Source organism: Micromys minutus (genome assembly GCF_963924665.1).
Source record: "Micromys minutus genome assembly, chromosome: 3".
NCBI lineage: Eukaryota > Metazoa > Chordata > Mammalia > Rodentia > Muridae > Micromys > Micromys minutus.
This window is the reverse complement of record NC_137972.1, coordinates 70421446-70442818: the sequence shown is the minus strand read 5'-3', so window position 1 is coordinate 70442818 and position 21373 is coordinate 70421446.

The following is a 21373-nucleotide window of genomic DNA, read 5'->3' as shown; positions in this document are numbered from 1 at the left end:
TATGACCGAAATATATTGTATGAAAAAATTGTAATAAAATATATTATTGAAGATTTAATCAGCCGTCCTTATTAAGCAATAGAATAATTAGACATGAAATATGTGATAACATAAAATATCAGCAAGAGTACCAATCCCTTGACATAACTGATACATAGAAAACAAGACAGGCAAATAATGTACAATGTAAGCTACATTCTAAGCCATTAAACAAGTTTAGATTAAATTTTGAATAAAAAGTATGTGCTTCCATAACAAAGAAAATAATTTAGAAACTACTATTAGGAAACATGTCACACCTTCTGGAGTAGTTTAAAACAAGGTAGGATGCATAAAAATAACTTTGGTATAAAATAAAATATAAAAGGGAAAGGAGGAAGCTTTTTGAACTGGGTAAGAACAAATCTCACAATGACTGATACTTGTAATGTGTAGAGGGGAATTCAGACCAGTGAGTACTTGATTTAGAAAAGAAAGGGACAGCAAGTAAGTATGATTAATCAAATAAAGAAAGAAAACAGCCGTGAGTAAAATGAACAGCAATAAAGCAGATACTAGTAATGGAAAAACACTGAAGGCTAGAAAGATGGCTCACATGGTGTGGTGAGGAACTTCACTTTTTAGAACCTCTGTAATAAATATGACTTGCCTTGGTGCTGTGTATGTATAATCCCAGCACTGAGGAGGCAGAGACAGGCAGATCCCTGGGGTTTCCTGGACAACCATGGGTGAACCTCAGGTTAGTGAGAGAACCCATCCCGCAAAGCAAGGCAATGGCATTGAGAAAAGGACACAACAGCTTTACATGGCTTTACATGTACACACATGTAAATGCACTCACATACACATAAAAGGTGAGGTACCAATTAATAAAGTCAAGCCTAATTCCTTAAGGAAGGCTCTAACAGTGACAAACCTCTAGCTATCCTTAACATTAAGTAAGAGAGAGAAATACATTATTCGTGCTAAGAACATTCTCCAGAAACCATGGCACTAATACATAAACAGTAACATGATGTCAATTTCATCATTTCACAACTTCTGCGAAATGCATCAATTTCTTGCGAGTTACCACCTAACAATTCTCAGTTGAGAGACCTATCAACTACATGATATTATCTATGTTGAAAAAATAATGTATGTGTAAAATTGTTCTGCAAGGGAAATCTTGGGGACATTTGGCTTCATAAGTGAGTGTCACTAAGCACTTGAGATTATATCAGTTCTTCACAAGATGAAAGAGATCATTTTTAAAAGAGGTACTTTTAAAAAAGGATTTTATTTTGTGTGTATGTGTGTATGTGTGTGGAGTGTGTATGTGTGCATGTCTATATGTATGTGGTGTATGTACGTGATGTAAATATGCTATATGTATGTCTGTATATTATGTGGTGTGTGTGTGTGTTTGAGATATGTGGTATGTGTGTGTGTTTGTTGTATGATATGCATGTTCTGTGTATGTGGTGCATCTGTGTGGTGTGCGTATGTGGTGTGGTGTATATGTGGGATTTGTATGTGTATGTGTGTGTGTGTGATATGTGTGTGTGTAGTGCATATATATATATATATATATATATATATACATATATATGTGGCATGTGGTGTGTATGGTGCTGTATATATGTGGTGTGTGTGTGTGTGTGTGTGTGTGTGTGTGTGTGTATGTGATTAATGGTGTGTGTGATGTATCATTTTCTTGTGGTATATATGTGGTGTGTATGTGTATGTGTGATATGTGTGGTATGAGTGGTATAACTGTATGTGATGAGTGTGTGGTGTGTGTGTGTGTGTGTATGGTGTGATATATGTGGTATGTGGTGTGTGTGTGTGTGTGTGTGTGTGATTAGTAATGTGCATGGTATGGTATATATATAGTGTGTGTGTTTGTGTGTGCATGTGTGGATGTTGTACATGTGTGTATTGTTTGGATATGATGTATGGTGTGTGTGTATGTGTATATGTCTGGTTATGTGCATTGTGTGTGTAGTGTATGTATGTGATATGTAGTGTGTGTGTGCTTGTGTGAGTGTGTGTATGTGTGTATGCATGTGGGCACCGTATGTGTTTAGATCCTCTGGATCTAAGGTTAGAGAAGACTGTGAGCTGTCTAACATGTGTACTGTGAGCACAACTGCAGTAGTCTGCAAGAGCAGCACGCATTCCTCATTGCAGAGCAATGGCCTCAGTCCTTAGTCCTTTATTCTAGTGTTTTATATTAGTGCGTCAAGACCTACTCAATAAACTAAACACATTAAATGTAAACTGTGAGTGATTTTTGCTTAATTATATTGTAATGGGTACTGTTTCATTGGAAGGTCTTTGGCATACACCTGTGATGATGCAGTTTATTAAATCTCACTTTCCTGTTATTCACTATGTGTTTTTATATAACATAGAATAATATCCGTTGTCTACTAACTTTATATCCTGCTATGTTTGGGTTTTTTTGGTCTAGCCTTGAAAGGTAAACACTGCTTTTTACATTGTTTTTTTTTTTTTTTTTTTTTTTTTTTTTTTTGGTAAGAGCACATATTAACTAAGGGAAATGGATAACCATCTTCCTAAATGTAACTACACTAAAACACTAAATGTTTCCTCTAAGTTCACATTGACTATTTAGCTCTCATTCTTTTATTTATTCTTCTCTTATATATTACATCCATACCTTAATTTCCCTTCCCTACTCTCTTCCCAGCCCCTCCCACCATTCTCTCTTCTTCTTTGGATTCAATTCTCCTTCATTTCCTTTCAAAAAAGGGCAGTTCCCCGGGGATATTAACTAAATGTGATATATCAAGAAGACTATGTATGTCCCCTCATATTGAGGTAGAATGAGGTAACTCAATGGGAAGACAGGGTTCCCAAAAGCCCCGGACAGCTTCTGCTCCCAAAGGAGGCTGCCCTAGCCATAAATATATAGATGTCCCTACAGTATCTTATATCAGCTCAACACAGGCCAGAGTCGATTCTGAAGAGGGAAGTTCAATTGAGAAAATGCCTCCACTATATTGGCCTGTGGGCAAGCCTGTGGTACATTTTCTTGATTGATGAATGATGTGGGAAATCTCAGTTCACTGTGGGCAGTGCCATCCATGGGCTGGTGGTCTCGGGTTCTATAAAAAAGTTGAGCAAGCCACAGGGAGCAAGCCATAAGCAGCATTCTACTTGCCTCTGCTCCAGTTCCCACCTCCAGGTTCCTGCCTTATTTGAGCTCCTCCCTCGACTTCCCCATGGGAAGGATTAAAATATGGAGCTGTAAGCTAGAACAAATTCTTTCATCTCCAAGTTGATTTTTGTCATGGTGATTTGTCACAGCAATGAAAAGCCTAATTAAGATAACTCCCTAAGCCAGTAAGTTTTCGAGCATATAAGGTTTCAACCACAAACATATGACTTCCCCCACATCAAGGATTCATCAGAAATGGTGGTTTTCTCAACATTCCTAATGCTAAGTTCCTTCCATACAGTTCCCCATGGTGGGGAGGCTCCCAGCCATAAAATCATTTCACTGTTAGGTCAAAATTGTAATTTTGCTTCCATTATAAATTATAATGTACTGATCTGAAGGGGTTGGTCAACCCCTAAATGGGTGGCAAGCCACAGGTTGAGAATAACTAGTCTTCAAATGAATAATAACTAGTCTACAAACTGCTTCCAAGAACTACAAAAGTCACAATTGCCAGCTTGAGGAGGGAAAAAGCAAATCCCTAAAATGGAAACTGCTACAGCAGTCCATCTTCCATGTCCTAACACTTTATCTTCAAAGTACCACAAGAGATTTTTCTCTCAGGGTGTGTCCTATTTCACCTAACTGAAAAAAGATGGAAGCCTTTCCTTAAGACAAACATAATTTTTCCTGTTTTTATTTCTTTTTTAGTTATTTTTATTGGATATTCTCCATATTTACAATTCAGGTGTTCTCCCCTTTCCACCAATCCCATCCCCTTCCCCAACCCATTGCTTCCATGAAAGTGCTCTCTCTCCCAACCTCCCTTTCCTACCTCAGCATCCCCCTACACTGGGAAAATGACCCTTTGCTGGACCAAGGTCCTCTCCTCTCATTAATGTCAAAGAATGCTATCCTCTGCTGTATATGCACCTGGAGCCATGGGTCTCTCCATAAGAACTCATTCGTTGGTGTTTTAGTCCCTGGGAGCTGTGGAGGGTTTGGTTAATTGATAATTTTGTTCTTCCAATAGGTTTGCACACTCTTACAGCTCCTTCAGTCCTTTTTCTATCTCTTTTATTGGGTGTCCCCATGTTCAGTCAGATGGTTAACTGTAAGCATCCTCCTCTGTATCAGTCTGGCTCTGGCAGAGCCTCTGAGGAGGCATCCATATCAGATTCCTGCAAGAAAGCACTACTTGGCATCAGCAATAGTGCATGGGTTTAGTGGCCGCAAAAGGGGTGGATCCCCTGGTGAAGCAGTCTCTGGATGATCTTTTCCCTAATCCCTGCTCCTCTATTAAGACAAACATAATTTGCCCTACTGTGCAATCTTCTGTAGTTCACATTTCTACCACATTTTCACTATGAAGAAATTAATAAACTTTCCCAGAAGTGCAGACTTACTCAACAATAATACTGTGGATAAACACTTGGGGTGTGAGCTCTTAGGATTGTGACTGAAACCTTAGTTGGACTCAACTGGACAGACGGGGTATAAAGAAAAGATAACACAGGATACAGACACACAAAACCTGGGATTGGTTAGACTGAGATCTCTCATGGAAAACCAAGGAACTCACATTCTTATTTTATGCAGTTGAACTGAGAAGCAGAATAGTAACACATCACTGAGCAAGAAAGTGGGTTTATTACAAACAAGCAAACAAAAAGGTGCTAGTATCACAGATGTACAAGGAGATGGGTTTGCTTAAAATTGGTAGGAGACATCTTAGTAGTGGAACAGTCAGTATACAGGCCATGAATGTCTTATGGTAAGGGAAAAGTACAATGGACATTTTCTACTCTATGAATAGCTATACATGTGCCAGAGGAAAGCATTGTCACCCCAGGAACTATATCCTGGGGTGGGGGACTTTACTATTTTCCCATGGATATGATGGCATTACTTATGTCAATGGTTCACATTCATTTAGGATTCACACACTCAGGGCACCCTCCACATCCCACATTTCTTTTATTATTTATCTTAATTGTACCTGTTGTTTGCTGTAAAACATAATTAGGAGAAAGGAAGGGTCTTTATAAGTGACAGAGATCTGATCTCTGAAGAAGGTAGCTAGATAAAGTAACCCTACCTGCTTGTTGTTTACACACAGTGCTTCAAACAGGCGATCATTAATGAAACGTGAGGGGTGTGTGTTTGTGTGTGCATGTGGGTGTCTGTGTGTGTGGTATGTATGCAGTGTGTATGTGTGTGTATTATGTATACATACGTCTTTCTCTGTGTGTGAACCTGTGTTGTACAGATATGCACACCTAGAGGCCAGAGGTCAGCATCTGATATCTTCCCAGTTGCTCTCTACCTTATTTGGAGGAGGGAGACAACTTCTCACTGAACCTGAACCTCACTAACTCAGCAAGGCTGGCAAGCAAGCTCCCCCAAAAATCCTCCTCTCCCCCACAGTACTGGGATTGCAAGCATGCACTGACACACTCTCCTTTTTATAATAGTGCTTGAGATCCAGACTCATGTTTTCAGGCTTATGCAACCAGCAGATTATCAATAAATCTATGTCTCCAGCCCCTATAGTTTAAAGTTTGGGATTTGTGGTAAACAGCAATCTCTCTCAATTACCCTTTCACTGTTCCGATCCAGCCTGAAGAGTTAGTATGCTCGCTCTGTCTGTCAAGCCTGTCCTCAACAGACATCCTTTTTTTCCACATGGGTTAGCATAAAGAAACATCAGAAGATGTTTTTTATTCTAAATCTAAATTATGTTTCTTGTTATAAACAAAGAGTGCTGATGTACTTCAGACCCAGTGTTGCCCCACACATGCCCACTCTACCAAGAAAACATGACAGGAAGTTTTGTTCTGTTCTTCAAGCTCCTTCCATATGAGAGAGACCACTCAAGCCACCGGGTACCCCCCCCCTCCCACCTCCTCTCTCCCGCACTGCAGTATTTGAGACAAGCCGCTGGCTAGGAACACGCTTTGATGTCGACCTCTGGCTGCTCTTGACAGACCTGCATTCGGAGTGGGCAGAGGAGCAGTGAAGGCGTGCGTGGGAGAGAGGGGATGAAAGGAGGGGTGAGTGGTGCTGACGATGTGGACAGATTCCTGCCTGTCTAGTTACATGATTCAGGAAGAAAAATGCCAAGCCTTATGATCACAGGGGTTATGAACTAGCTCGGCTTCAGAGATGATCATTAAAAAGTACCATTGAATACAAAGAAGCAAATTCTTCTCCGGACTTTAGACTGAAAAAAAGAAGAAGCAAACTAACAACCAATATGTTCAAAGTTATAAAAACATTGAAATGACATTTTAATGAGGCTGGTTCATCCAGGGTGTAGGTGGAGTGAGTGACAGGCTTTGGGACATTTGCTGCCATTCAACACTGGGCCGACTTGTGCCAGGTGTCAAGAATCGATCTAAGAACCTAGTGATAAAGTCGCAGCTGTGACACTGGCAAGTGGCACTCGAGAACCTTGGGAACTATATGCACTTTGGCCTGCTGTAGACAGCACGGCCAGAGGAGATGTGGGAGGGCAATGTCCAAGAGAGCTCGTGCCATCTCCGAGTTCTTGGACTCTTGGTACATCACAGTTTTCATACCATCATGTGCATCCAAAGATTGTTACTGCCACATTGTCAAATTAGACTAGACCTTATTATCCTATGACTGACACTTGGAAACCCCTTGTTCATTCATATCTAGTAATGATGATGTTGTATATCACTAACATCTCAATATCACAATGTCAACTCTCTCTACATTTGGGTGGTACAACAAAGCATTGAAATTTAAAATTTATCTGTTCTCTTGTTTTTCTTATTTTATTGATTCCTAGAGTATGTTTTATTGTACTTGCATACACACACACACACACACACACACACACACACACGCACATGCACATACACACAGAGAGAAGTAAGAGAGAGAGACAGAGACACAGAGACACAGAGAAAGAAAATGACTGAGACGCAGAGAGAAAAACAGAGTTGTCATTCTTTGGGCATGGTGAATGTTCTCTATGATACACTTGCCTATATAAGTCCCAATTCCTCTGAGGCTCAAGCCTCTTATGCAAAATGCCATAGTATTTTCATGGACCAGTGACCAGTGTACACCTTTCCCTGTGCCTTAGCAATCTTCAAACTATGCAATGCAAGTGTGAGGTTAATAAGTGTAAAAACAGTCATGTTCAAAACAGATACTTTTTTCAAAAAGATTTCACTCATAGTTGGTCAAACCTGCCATTAGAAAACTCATTATCTATGGAAGCCCACCCATTTGTGTGTGTTTGCATGTGTGTGTTTGTGTGTGTAATAATAATGTATATAGGATCACATTAAAAAGTCTTATACAAGGGAATTTAGATTTCAAAGTGAAATAATTTCAGTCAATATATTCAACTTGGTAGTGCCCCTTTGAAACTAAAATATTCACTACACACACACACACACACACACACACACACACACACACATATCCTCTGGTTTATTAAGAAGTCCGCTGTTCTTTGACCACTCCATCTGTTCCTTGACCTTTGGTTCACATGAGTACCACTTACCTAAGATCAGTGACTCCATGTTTGTATACAGGTTAGAGTATCCATGGCAACCACTTGTATTAGCCAACTCTAGATGGAGTTAGGAACTACTAAACTGCCTGTAACTGGTCTGAATATCTTCCAGGTGAGATTCTGTTCTTTAAGTGGGCCTAGGATAGACTGACATGTGGATTGCCTCAATGATACGTTCAAAGCTTAACCTGTTTTTTGTATGCATACAAAAATTCACAACACTACCACCTACTTACCATACTATGCCTGAGTCAATGGAATGTGCTCAGCACTATCCTGGGTCCTGAAAGGGAAACTAGAAGATATCTTTCAGGAAGCATCATCTCAAATCCAAACCTTCCTTACCAAATTCACAACTGCACAAGGGAATCGGAACATGAACTGATAGTAAAGCTTGTTGCCCTTCACATCAGTCAGCTGAGTCATAAATGTGCCTTTTGCCTATGTGAGTGCTTTTACTGTTTAAAACCTGTCTCCCAATGACCTTATGGTTGTGAAAAGTCTACCAAAGAATAAGAATAAAATATGCATTAAGTCAAGAAAGCTGCAGAGACAGTTGCGGACTCTTCCCCCCTTGAGCCTCTCTCAGCTATCCCTGCACAGCTTGGATTACTTCCATCCTTCATTTCCCCCTCTCAATTATGAAATCATCACAACTCTCAAGGGAAGGAGACCCAGAAAGAACAAATGTGACAGCAAGAAACAGAGGGATCAATATCTTCAGAGTCAGGGAATGTTATGGGCTCTGTAGGTCTGTTAATTATAAAAAAAAATCTATCTGAAGGAGGCAAAGAATGCATTTGAACAGAAGAAGCTCTGAGATTAGCTATTTCTGTTCCTAGTTCTCAGTAGATTTCTCGTTCACTGGCCTCACCTTCATATGGCATAACAATGTTCACATGAAATCGCCCAGAATTTCTATGCCTCTAATTATTTACTGTAACAGCAACAAGCAGAGAGAGAGAGAGAGAGAGAGAGAGAGAGAGAGAGAGAGAGAGAGAGAGAGAGAGAGAGAGAGGAGAGGAGAGGAGAGGAGAGAGAGGCATCGTGGCAAAGGAAGATAATGATACAAAACACACTGAATCTTCACCATTTCCTTCTTACTACATGCCATTTTCTTCTGTTCTGGCCTGTGTCTTGTATGTAGAAAAATAAAAGCTTCCAGCTTTATTTTTATGGTACATGAACATTAACACCCGAGTTAGTTAATCTTATTGATATGGCTTTTTTAGGCTTTTGTAAAAACACCCCTCTTCTGTCCACGAAGTCTCCTTTGACAAGATGAAGCTGGTATGGCATGCAGGTAGAAAATTAAGGGAAATGATGGGGTCCAATGTGACAAGAAAAGAGCTGACAATTGGATGCTGAGAGTAAACTGCAAGGCGGAACATAGGTTGGAGAGACTGATTAGGGTCAGACTCTGGGAAAGCCAATGAGAAATTAAATCCTTAGTGGGGCAAATATAAGAGACAGACATGTCTAGGATAAACCTGGTCAGAGTCACTACCATCCAATGAAAGCAGGAGAATCCCAGAGTCTATGAACCTTGTAACATGAAGAATAATGGCTATACATCCAACCAACATCTGGGATGTGAAAGAAAAATGAGTTTTACAGTTGGAACGTGGGGAAAGGTTAGCTATTATTTATTGCTTCATTGTGAGTAACAGTTAGTGACCATTCTCCACAAGCTGTCCCTGGCAAAAGTCTAGGATCTCATAGGCAATGAAGTAACTTGAAATTTGCAGAAATGGGACACCAAAATTAGCTTCTGATGGGTGGCCCTTGCACCATGTCTATAGTAACCAATAGAGAAATGCCCAAAGTAAAGTGCAGTCACAGCATATAAAGACATCATTGCAATGAAAAGCAATATTTAAGCCATTTTGCCAGTGGTTTTCTATGACATCAATTCTCAATGTCATCCTTTACTCTTATATCTAGAAGTAAGTTGTTGATTTTTTTTGTTTGTTTGTTTGTTTGATTGGTTGGTTTGGTTTTCAGAGCCACATCCACATTGACATGATTCCCATGGGATGCTATAAGAGAACTATCTCTTTTGGGTCCCAAGGGTCTAGAAAAAAAATCATGGGGTGGCCTCTCTTCAACATAGAGCAAGTCCCAAATCAATATGATGGTTGAAATCTTGAAAAATATTCTGAATAAAAATAAATTTTGTTCTGTTCAGAGGGTAGTAATGGTTCTCCATAATAGGCTCATGATGTACTTTATCGGGCCATCTTAAAGTTTATTAGAGCAAAGCCTGAGTCTGGACTTCCATTACAAACACATATGTTCTGAGTGGAAAGACAGTAAAAATCGAGCTAGCACTGAGCCTTAATCTTGATATCTGCTCCTTGCTCAAGAACCTAAGAAGAAAAATTAGAAAGAGACAGAATGAGACAGAGGGTAAGAAGAAAATTCATGGCTATGTCACGCTAAAACTAATGTTTGTTTACTTTAAAATTCTTATTTAAACATTTACTTTCGTTTTATTTTATTTCATTTGAGATGAGACCTTTGTCTCAGGACAAAATGGACTTTATAGAGAGAAAATTAAAGTTAAAAACAAGTAAGGGTTTTTCCCTCTAAGCAAATATTTATGTGTCCACAAAATAATTTGATACCCAATAGACCTATAAAGAAAAAAAAAAAAAAAAAAAAACTAAATGACTAACAGCAAAAATCCAAGAAATGGTGATGTTCTTGATTTTGCATTTGTTCGTTTCAGTTTCTTTCAGTGATATTGAAGCATTAGCAGAATTATTTTAAGAATAAAACCAAACCTTTTGTTTTGCTTTACTCACACCATACGGAAGAAAATTAGCTAAACTTGTTCAAAGTGCTTTCCTGGGCAGCGATATTTAAGAAGAGATCATTCGTAAAAAGATCCATTTCCAAATGCAGTCTCACTATAATGTCCACTATAAGGAGAGACCTTGGCTTAAATTATACCACAGCTATTTGAAATGGATTTTTAAATTATCTACCTTTGCATTTCTTCATGAATGTTTCAGGGAAATTATCCTAAGATAATGCCAACAAATGGCTGCAGACTTTAGGTTTATAATTGCTCTTGTTCATTTAAGGTTCCCAGCAGACCATAGCAGGAAATTCAATGCCTGGCAAGTAGAGCCCGATAATATACCGTAACTGGTATTTTCTTATTAGAGGAGCACCCAAATCAGCTTTCATTTGTAGCAATGACCCTAATTAAAAGAACTAGGATTTAAAGCAGGGGCTGCATCTTAAGGGTTGGAGTTGAATATGTTAGTCTTAGCCAAAGGGTTTTTCCCCCCTCAGAAAATTGGCATAATTTAATCTTAATTTTAAGTTTCAAGTGTATATCACGTTTTTTTAAAAAAAAAAAAATTCTCCTCACAAAATGAGAAGCTTCCTTGTAGGCACTGAGCAGAGGAGTTTATAGATAAATCTGTTCACAGACGACTCCTTCAGACTCAAGAGCTGCACCTCTTGCTTAAGCGATTGTGTTCGCCGTCTATAAGAAATCTGGGGAAAGGATCGTAGAGTTCAGCCTCCACCACCCCTCTTATCTCCAGTGGAAGAACAAGGACTTAGAAACCAAAGCATTCTGCTTTGTATCATCCTCTGGAAACAGACAGAACCAGGGCATCTCCAGTGTAGCCTGGAGGTCCCAGCTGCACAAAAGACTCACTCTAAAACATGCCAGCTTACAGACATTACTCACAGTTTATGTTATCAGACTTGTTTTTAACCTTTCTAGTCAATAGAGTTATAATGGTCACACTGTAACTTTATGACATTGCTCTATGGACCCATTACAATAAAGTAATTATACACGATCCTGTAAGGACCTTTGGGCGATCTATCTAATAGTATGCATGTATGCCCTTCTCTCTCTCTCTCTCTCTCTCTCTCTCTCTCTCTCTCTTCTCTCTCTCTCTCTCTCTCTCTCTCTCTCTCTCTCTCTCTCTCTTCTCTTTCTGTGTGTGTGTGTATGTGTGTGTGTGTGTGTGTGTGTGTGTGAGTGTGCATGAGCACGTGCTTGCGTGTGGAATTTATTAAGTGAAATACAAAGTAAATGCAACTTTTCTAAAGTGGAAATAACAACGGATGCCCTCAAATAATAATACAATAATCAACCTTTGAAGACTCTTTTGCAATCTATAAATAATGCTTACCTTCATCAATTCTTTAATTTTATTTATTTTCCTCTAACAGATATACAGATGCAAAACATGAATAAGAACGTTCTACATTAGTGCCCCCACCCCATTTTCTTATTTGGAAAAAAAAAAACTAAAGTTTTCATGAATGGAAAAAAAATTAAGTTTTTAATCTGCTGATCTTTGTTCTTTCTTCTATTCGATCTTAAATTCTTGATAGCAGGGAAAAATGGTAATAACATTACCAGAAAATAAACATTACTTATTTTCTCAATATTATTACAATTGCAGAGATGATAATAATAGCCATTATTACTGAACTTTTTTTGCCCTGGGCACTGTGTGACTATGTTAAACTTTCACACACATGTACAAAAAAAATCTGCCTTGCAGGAATTTCCACACCAAACTCACTGATAAGCAATCAGAGATTCTGAGAACATATACTATTTACCTGAAATGTAGCTAGTGAATCAGCAGGTTTTTAAGCAGGTAAGTTGAGCCCAAGTCAAATGCTCCTCAACATTTGCTTTGTAGAACACATAGTAATTCCTCATGGAAGTGATACACGTTTGGTGTGGCCCTGGAGCACCAAAGGTAGATATATAAAAAGAAGTCTGCCCACAACCCAGACAGGTTTAGTAAGAATGGTAAAAATAAAAATTGACAAGTGAAGTGTTGGAAGGATTGCTCGGTGGTTAGAAAACTGGTGACTCTTAGATCAGTTCCCAGCAAACTCATCGCAATTTCTACCCACTGTAGCTCAAGTTCCAGAGGATTCAACAACCTATTGTGATTTCTTTGGCCACAAATCATGCATGTGCTTATACAACCATAGAAGTCAGCAAATCCCTCATACACATAAAACAAAATAAATGACTTTTTTGATGGGAAACTGAGAAACCTATACGTGGAGAAAGTCTTTCCTGTGTTTTATGTAAATCAAGGAGAAGAGGACATAGAAAGAGGTGTCATAGTTATATAAGTATTTTTGTTCACTATATATGCAAATATATAAAAGAAACATTTAAAATTATTAATCAAACAAAACTTGATGTATTATTAAGATCTTTCACAAGCCTAAATTTTTCTTCAGTTATTAAATGCAATTGATTTTATAACTTTGGTGCAAGAGAAAAAATTGCTACTGGTGTTATAGGCAACTTTTTTTATCAAGACTTAATTGTTAGAGTTGCTTCATTTCAAGGAAAATGACTTAGCCCCCAGGACATGCAGATCACTATTATAATGAGCCACGATTTTTAACAAGGGGAGGGCCTTTAGCTATTCTTGCAAGAGTGAAAATTTCCAGGAATTATCCTTACTGCTATTATAAATTAATAAATTTTAGTAGTGCCACACCGCAAATCTTTGGCACTGACCTATATAGAAACATTAATATCTTATGATATTGATTTCAAAGACACAGTCCAGAACCTTATGGTAAATCTACAGGAAGTTTGTCTCTTATGATAGATGCTGCCATAGTTTCACCTAATAATATTTAAGTAAATCATAACATCCAACGAGCTCTAGACAGGCTCTATCAGGGACTTTGGACAATTTTCCTACCAATGCTCTCCCAAAACATTGTCACTTTCTGTTCTGTCACAAATAGTGAATGATCATCTACCTCTGCTTAGACAGGCAGTACCGTTTTGTCAGGGCTTGGTGTATTCCCATATGAAAAGGACATTTGTAATAGTTTAAAGTCCTAGAGGACTGAAAGGGTGGCCTAGGTGATAAAGTGCCTGCCTGCCACACAGAGTGAGGACCTGAGCTTGAATCCCTAGATCCTACATAAAATACCTGATGCAAATGCCTGCATCTTTGTCATTCCAGCACTGCGGGGAGGGGGGGGGGGCAGGGCTCAGGCAGGTGGATAACTTAAGCTCATTCTAATGAGCTGGAAACTCAGGTTTAATACCAGACCCTATCTCAAAATATATAAAATAGAGACAGCTCAAATAAGGTTACATACCTACTGTATACCTTAGGACCTACAAGCAGATGCACAAATGTGCAAGTACAGAAACATACAAACAGAGCACATGAGTGTGTGAGCACATGCATGCATGTGCACAGGTGTGCACGTGTGCAAACACACACACACACACACAGAGAGAGAGAGAGAGAGAGAGAGGGAGAGAGAGAGAGAGAGAGAGAGAGAGAGAGGGAGAGAGAGAGAGAGAGAGAGAGAGAGAGAGAGAGAGAGAGAGAGAGAGAGAGAGAGAGAGAGAGAAGAGCTTGAAATATATAGGCTGTTATCCAGGACACTCTGACTGGATACACATCCAAGATGATGTTTTCCAGTTCATTTATCTTCTTCCTGTCATTTTCACTGAAACTCTCCGTGCTTGGTGGCAGCTGACCTTTCACAAATGTTGGCTTTGTCTTAGAAATGCCCCATTGTAAATAAGAGGGCAGAGTTCACAGAGCAAAGGCCAGCATAGCTAGAAGGCTCTGTGAAGCCGAGAAGTCTGATTTCATCTGCCAAAGACATTAACCTGATCCCAGCACCAATGAGGAACAGTGAGTTGACCCACACATGTCTAAGTTTCTTCCCTTCCAAGCTTCGGTTATTCAGATTTCCTAGAAGAACATAATTAACAATAAAAACTGGTGCTTGGCTAATTCCTTTATTGTGGGACATTTTGGAAAAATATCGGTTTAAAATAATCTGGCTGGTTTTTGGAGGGTGATGTTGGAAAGTAAATTAATTCTCAGTTGCACTTGTGATTTTTGATAAGGATCTTATTTGATATTTTTATTTCCAGTGTTGTTTAGTTCTCCCTACTCAGAATATTTATGGGACAGGGGCTAATTTTTCATGTAATAGCATTTGTATGGATGGAATTCATATTCACACACCAACCTCATTGGTACTAGGCATGGGATTCTGGGGAGGACAAAGAATTCCACTGAGGCACTATGTATCCAAGCATAAAATGAAAATAATGGTCTCTGCCTACCTCTAAAACTGAAGATGTGCAGACATAGACATGTGTTTGAACATACTCCAAACAGAAGCATGGATGTGCACTGCTAACAGGAATTCATCCTTGGGCCATAGAGTTTCAGGTGACGTGCACATGTGAAAATAGTGCCCTCGAAAGCCAGGCGTGTTGGTTCTCCCTCCAGCTGGAGTCCCAGGTGATTGTGAGCAATCTGATGTAAGTGCTGGGAACTGAACTCAGGTCCTCTGGAAGATCAGTGCATGCTCTTAACCACTGAGCCATCTTTCCAACCCCAACTGTCTTTTAGAAAAAGAAAAAGAAAAAAAGCTTCAGACACTTCAAGACCCAGGGCATTCCCATAGCAGGAGAGATCAGATAACAGTGGAGAGAAGGAGAAAGAGGTAGTTGCTCGTGACATGGAAGCTCTGTTTGAAAGCCGTGGAGTCAAAATAAAGGCAGTCAACAGGCATTCCTTCCTAATATTTCAGGACAAACAGTGATCGGAGTTAATGAGAACAGAGGGCACAGTTGGTGAGGAATCCTGGAGGTGCACCCCTGCACATCAAGCATCCTTTAACAGACCAGACAAATGAACATCCCTGGGGACCCTAATTTGAACCTCACCACCTTTCTCTGAAGCATCTCTGGACAGGAACAACCATGCCATTCTATCTTGCAGCAGAGAAAGAATTTCCCTTTGTTGCTGAAACATCCCTCCCACCCTCTGAGCAGAGATTAGCTCTTAATGCTTTCCCACAGCAGATAAGAGAGGAGCTGAGGGCTTCTACTGAGGAGCCCCAGGAGCAGAGCACTTTGTGTTATCTTCATCAGATCACCCCTCTGTGCCCGCTGAAAACCTTCCTTAGCCTCCTCCACCACTTTCCCCAGTACAGTTGGATTAGAGAGATCTTTGCCATTTCAGAAACATTTTAGCTCATGTTAGGCTGTGGTTATTGCTTTGTAGTGCTTTTCATTTTGTCAAAAGCACCTCTTTAAAGAACAGAATAGAACCAAGAGGCTCTTCAAACTGATTCCATTGAGAAATGCTTGAGTGTGGAGGTGAAGCTCTGTCTGAGGAGCTGCAGGTGCTGGACACAGGTAGTATTCCCCTAGCCACTCAGCCCTTGACTTAGGTCCCTAGCTCTTTACTTGGTGCTGGCCAAGTAGAGATGAAGAAAGAGAAGGTGGTGGGTTTAGACTTCTCCATAGACAAACAGACCAAGGGGATTCGGAATTTCCATACATGTTAGAGCTGCTGTAATCAGTAGGATGGGCATTCTCTCCAGTGGGATGGGCATACTCTCCAGTAGGATGGGCATTCTCTCCAGTAGGATGGGCATTCTCTCCAGTAGGATGGGCATTCGCTCCAGTAGATGGGCATTCTCTCCAGTAGGATGGGCATACTCTCCAGTAGGATGGGCATTCTCTCCAGTAGGATGGGCATTCTCTCCAGTAGGATGGGCATTCTCTCCAGGAAGATGGGCATTCTCTCCAGTAGGATGGGCATTCTCTCCAGGAAGATGGGCATTCTCTCCAGTAGGATGGGCATTCTCTCCAGTAGGATGGGCATTCTCTCCAGTAGGATGGGCATTCTCTCCAGTAGGATGGGCATTCTCTCCAGTAGGATGGGCATTCTCTCCAGGAAGATGGGCATACTCTCCACCATGCAGCAGCTTTATTCAGAGTCCATTGAATAGGTTTGTTTTTAATCTCAAGATCCATTTCCAATCCATTTCTAAATGCTCTCAATAATCTCCTAGCCCCCGGAATACATGGACAACAGCAGCAGTCTGATAACTGTAATGGGAAACTCATCCTTGAAAGATGACAAGCATATCTAAGTTGAGCTGCTGTAAAGTTGATCAGCGGGGTGAGTTGGGTACACTGGGTGTATACCATTGGGGAATTATGAAATAATTAAATGCATGTGACCTTAGGCCCTTTATTCTCTCCATTCTATCTTTTCCTCTGCTCCTAAGCAGATATAGATTTAATTGGTCTCCACTGAGCACCAATAGTGAACATTTAGCTGTTTGACTCTTCTGGACTGGATAGTATATCTCATCACAGAAAATAACCCAGTGTGTCAAGTCCAATTATTATCCTACTACTGTGATGGAATGTATATCTCAAAGCATTTCCAAACCAGACTCTGAGAGAACAGCTTCACAGAGAGGAAGCTTGTTCACATGGTGCCATACACAGTGAAGGACAAGCATGAAGCCAGCCTCCAGGACAGAGTGAAGGAGTACTGATAGTGTAACAAAGCAGGGTCGTCCAAGAAGTTGGGAAAAAATGACCTAGATTAAGTAATTGTTCTGTGTGTCTGGTTATTTTTTTTTTACAACTTTATTTTAAAAAACAGAGATACATGTACAGATTTTTTAAAAACATTTTTGCATACATTTAGTAATTTTTAAAATGTTTTATACAATATGTTGGACATATTCTTTCTGAACTCTTCTGAGGTACTGCTATACCCACCCAACTTCATATTCTCAACTTCATAATCATTCTCTTAAAAGGAAAAAGGAAAAAAAAAACACAATAAAATCAAAAGATAAATTAAATAAAAAAGAAAACAGAAACAAAAGTCATGGGGGTCTGTTTTGTTGGTGAACTTTTAGCAAGCATTTGGTTTGTCCTGAGACCTGTGTGAGTTTGTGTAGGTCTTCTTTGGGCTGTTACAGTCTCTGTGAGTTTATATGTATATCTGCCCTGCTTTTTCCAGAAGACACTGTTTTCATTGAAATTATTCATACCCTCAGCTCTTACAATGATCTTTTTGCCTCTTCTTCAGCATGAATTCCCTAAACCTTGAGGGAGGTGTATGATACAGCTACCTCTTTAGGACTGAGGGATCCAAAGTCTCTGACTCTGAACATTGTAAGTCTTTGTGTTAATTATCATCTACTGCAAGAAGAAGCATCTCTGATGTTTCAGCTTTTCACTGAATTTTAGGAACAGAAAGAAAAAAAAAAACCCTGTTGTAGTACATAGGTGTTATACATTCTGATTAGTATGTGTGTGTGTATGTATGTATGTATGGTCAAACCTCATGGCCCTTAACAATAAGCACCTTCAGATAAATATGGGATTAGCATGGCCTATGGATGGAGTTTGGTCTCTGGCATTAAAATCTCATCCTTCAAACATTTTTGTGTGTTCTTTCAAAGGACTGCATGGCTTTTACCTGTGTGAGTTAAATAAATATGCCTCCAAATTTCTCAACATCAGTAATAATTTCTCTTTGGGGCCTCACTCTCCTCAAAAAATGTTACCTGTTCAGGATAATGAATGAAGGTCTAACACTGTATTGGTTACAAAAGCAGCACAGTCTCAATGACAAAGGCAAGTGAGCAGATACGGGAGAGTCCACAGGCACATTCAGATTTCCCTTCATTTTATAAGTCGCCTAGATCCCACAGCTAAGTACAAAGAATCCACAAGAATGTCAAGTGTATGTGACCCCAGCCTCCCACTGTGACCGGCTGAGAATTCTGAAGCAAATCTTGAACTATGAATAATAACCAAGAATGACTCACCTAGTTAAAATGGCCATGGCTTTTAAATCCATGAAAGTTATTAAAACAGCAGTTATAGAGGCCTTAACAAGTTCTGAACATCCACTCACCTCCTTCACAGAGAGCTGACTCATACTGTTAGCAGAGACCCTAGAAGTTCAATTTATAGCAAGTTCATCTACCATGACCTCTGTCTGCTTTCTCAATGCAAATGATGACCTGAACCCAACTAACCTTATAGATTTTTTTTTTAATTTAGTACTTCTTTAAAGTCACTGAATAACTTAGTTACCTAATGTACTAGCTGGGTTTGTGTCAACTTGACACAAGCTGGAGTTATCACAGAGAAAGGAGCCTCAGTTGAGGAAATGCCTCCATGAGATCCAGCTGTAAGGCATTTTCTCAACTAGTGATCAAGGGGAAGGGTCCAGCCCATTGTGGGTGGTGCCATCCCTGGGCCAGTAGACCTGAGTTCTATAAGGAAGCAAACTGAGCAAGCCAGGGGAGCAAGCCAGTAAGTAACATCCCTCCATGGCCTCTGCATCAGCTCCTGCTTGAGTTCCAGTCCTGACTTCCTTTGGTGGTGAACAGCGATGTGGAAAGTGTAAGCTAAATAAACCCTTTCTTCCCCAACTTGCTTCTTGGTCATGAAGTTTGTCCAGGAATAGAAACCCTGACTAAGGCACCAGATAATAGAAAGTCCCCAGGATAAACTATATAAATATTTTATATTTGTATGCATATGTATGCATACAAATATAAAATATTTCCATGTGGTAGCTCACCAGCAACTTCAAAATTCACATATCTGATGAGACTTTTTATTAACCAAAAGAGGATTTTGGGGGTGTAATTTCCCTCTGTTTCTCATTTCCCCAAAGTGAATGTGGAGCGATTTAAAATGTAAGTATTCCCTTCATGAGAGCGGATTTGTCTGGAGCAAGAGAAGCATCACCAGAGACTTGGGGGATATTTTGGAGGGGAAACTAATAATTGACAGAATGCCGACCAACACTAAATGCTATTAATAAAAAATGAGTCGAGAATCCAGACCATAGTTTTACATGAATAGCACCTACTCTGTTTGTTAAAAACATGTCTCTATGGACCCCTTGACTTCCTTGAGATAGTTATCATTCATGTATGGTAGAGAGGGCAGACCAAGGATGGGAGATGGAAGAGTCACCATAGACTGTCTTGCCTTCTACTGAACAAGTCAGAATTCTATAAATTTTTGAGTTGATATGGAGAAGTGTCCTCAAAAGACCCCTCCATCCTGTGTTCAGGGCTGGATTCCCATGTGATACTGATTACAGGGAGAAGGTAGAACTTTTTGGTTTAGAATTTTGTGGGCACAGGAGCCTGAGGGCGGAGCCTGGGCAGAAGCGGAAGTGACTGAGGCTAGGTGATTGGGGAGGACATTAGAGGAGGGTGAGGGGACTGGTGATGGGGCTGTTGCGTTGGCTGGCGCTGTCAGTGTTGGATGACCACGGCTGGTCTTGCATTCTGGGGTCCGGAGCAGCGGCGCAGAAGGACTGGCAAGCGAGGAACCGGCGTGGCTTCTCTGATTTCTGCAAGCAGCCGTTGCCTCATTCTGATTTCGAGGAGTCGCCCTCCTGGACATTCAGGAGTAGTTGATCGGAGCCTAAGTGTCACATAGCATGTAAGAAATCGGCCAGGAACCTGGTACGAGACCTGCTGGAGCAGCAACACCAGCCCTGTCAACTTATACTAGAGCGCAGTCCAAGCGTTCCTATAGCAGCCTTTGGAATCCTACCAACTAAACATGAAAGACGAGTACTTTGGAAAATTCTCTTCCATCGGTACTCCTGCGAATCTATGCACAGATATGGACGAGTAGAAATGAATATGTTCGGTAGTGAAAAAGAATTCTGGGTGCGCTGTTAAAAGACAATTGGTATCATCACTTTGAAAGAGAGCTGTAAGATTCCCAGGAGCTTCAGCTGCATTTTAATTTGGGGACCCCTGCTTTTGAGGTTCTATGGCACAATCTTTAGAGTCAAGCTAGGGCTTTAATTTTTTTCTTATTAAATATGTGAAATGGACTGTTTTAATTATTTGATACTTTACCTACAGTGGCATTAAATATACTTATACTATACACCCAGTACTTGCTGTTTAGCTCCAAAACTTTTAGACATTCCACTGAATGTTTGACTCCCCACCCCCCATTCTCAGGCTCTGGTGACCATTGTTCTGGACCAGTTGTGAAGGTGGTTTGGAGTCATACTACATTTGTCCTTTTGTGTCTGACTTCATTTAGCCTAGTATCATCAAGGCTCATCTATGTCCCAATGTTCAAACTTCATTTTCTTTTCACTGAACAGTATTCTGCCATTCATATTCACCAACATTTATCTCCTCATTCATGATGAAAGAACACTTAGCTGCTTCTGCCTCTCAAATATTATGAAAATTTTGAATTGTTTGAATTATGAAGATTATGAATATTATGAAATATTATGAAAGCAGCCACATACATAAAAAAAGAACTTTGTGGGCAGTACTTAAGTCACTAGCTGCATGACCCTGAGGAGCACTGTGAGACACTGTCTCTCCTGGTCCCTAGATCATAAGGAGAGAGCAGTGCTTTGAGATGCGGTCCCTACCATTGTCATCCTCCTAGAAGCTTTCCATATTCATAGGAAAACCTCTTGGAAATGAGCTAACTCCACCTTTTTCTCTCATAAGTTATTTGTCCATTGCAATGATGGGGAACAGAGTGATGTTATGCCCACAAGAAAGAGGGTGTAGGAGTGTTCCTGTGCACTCCCTACTATTCTGTCCTCAAGTGGGATCCTCACTTCCTGTGTCCATGACATTGGCGCCTTCTTTGTGAGAAGGCCAAAGGGAGCAACCCTGTCTTTCCTTCCGAACTTTGCTTTTGTCAATAAGTGCTGAAGATACTGAGTGAAAGCCATTTGATTTTCAATATATCTATACCTTGGCACATCATCTTCAAATGCCATATCCCGCTGAGACTTTTCAGAGGCAGCTTTTGT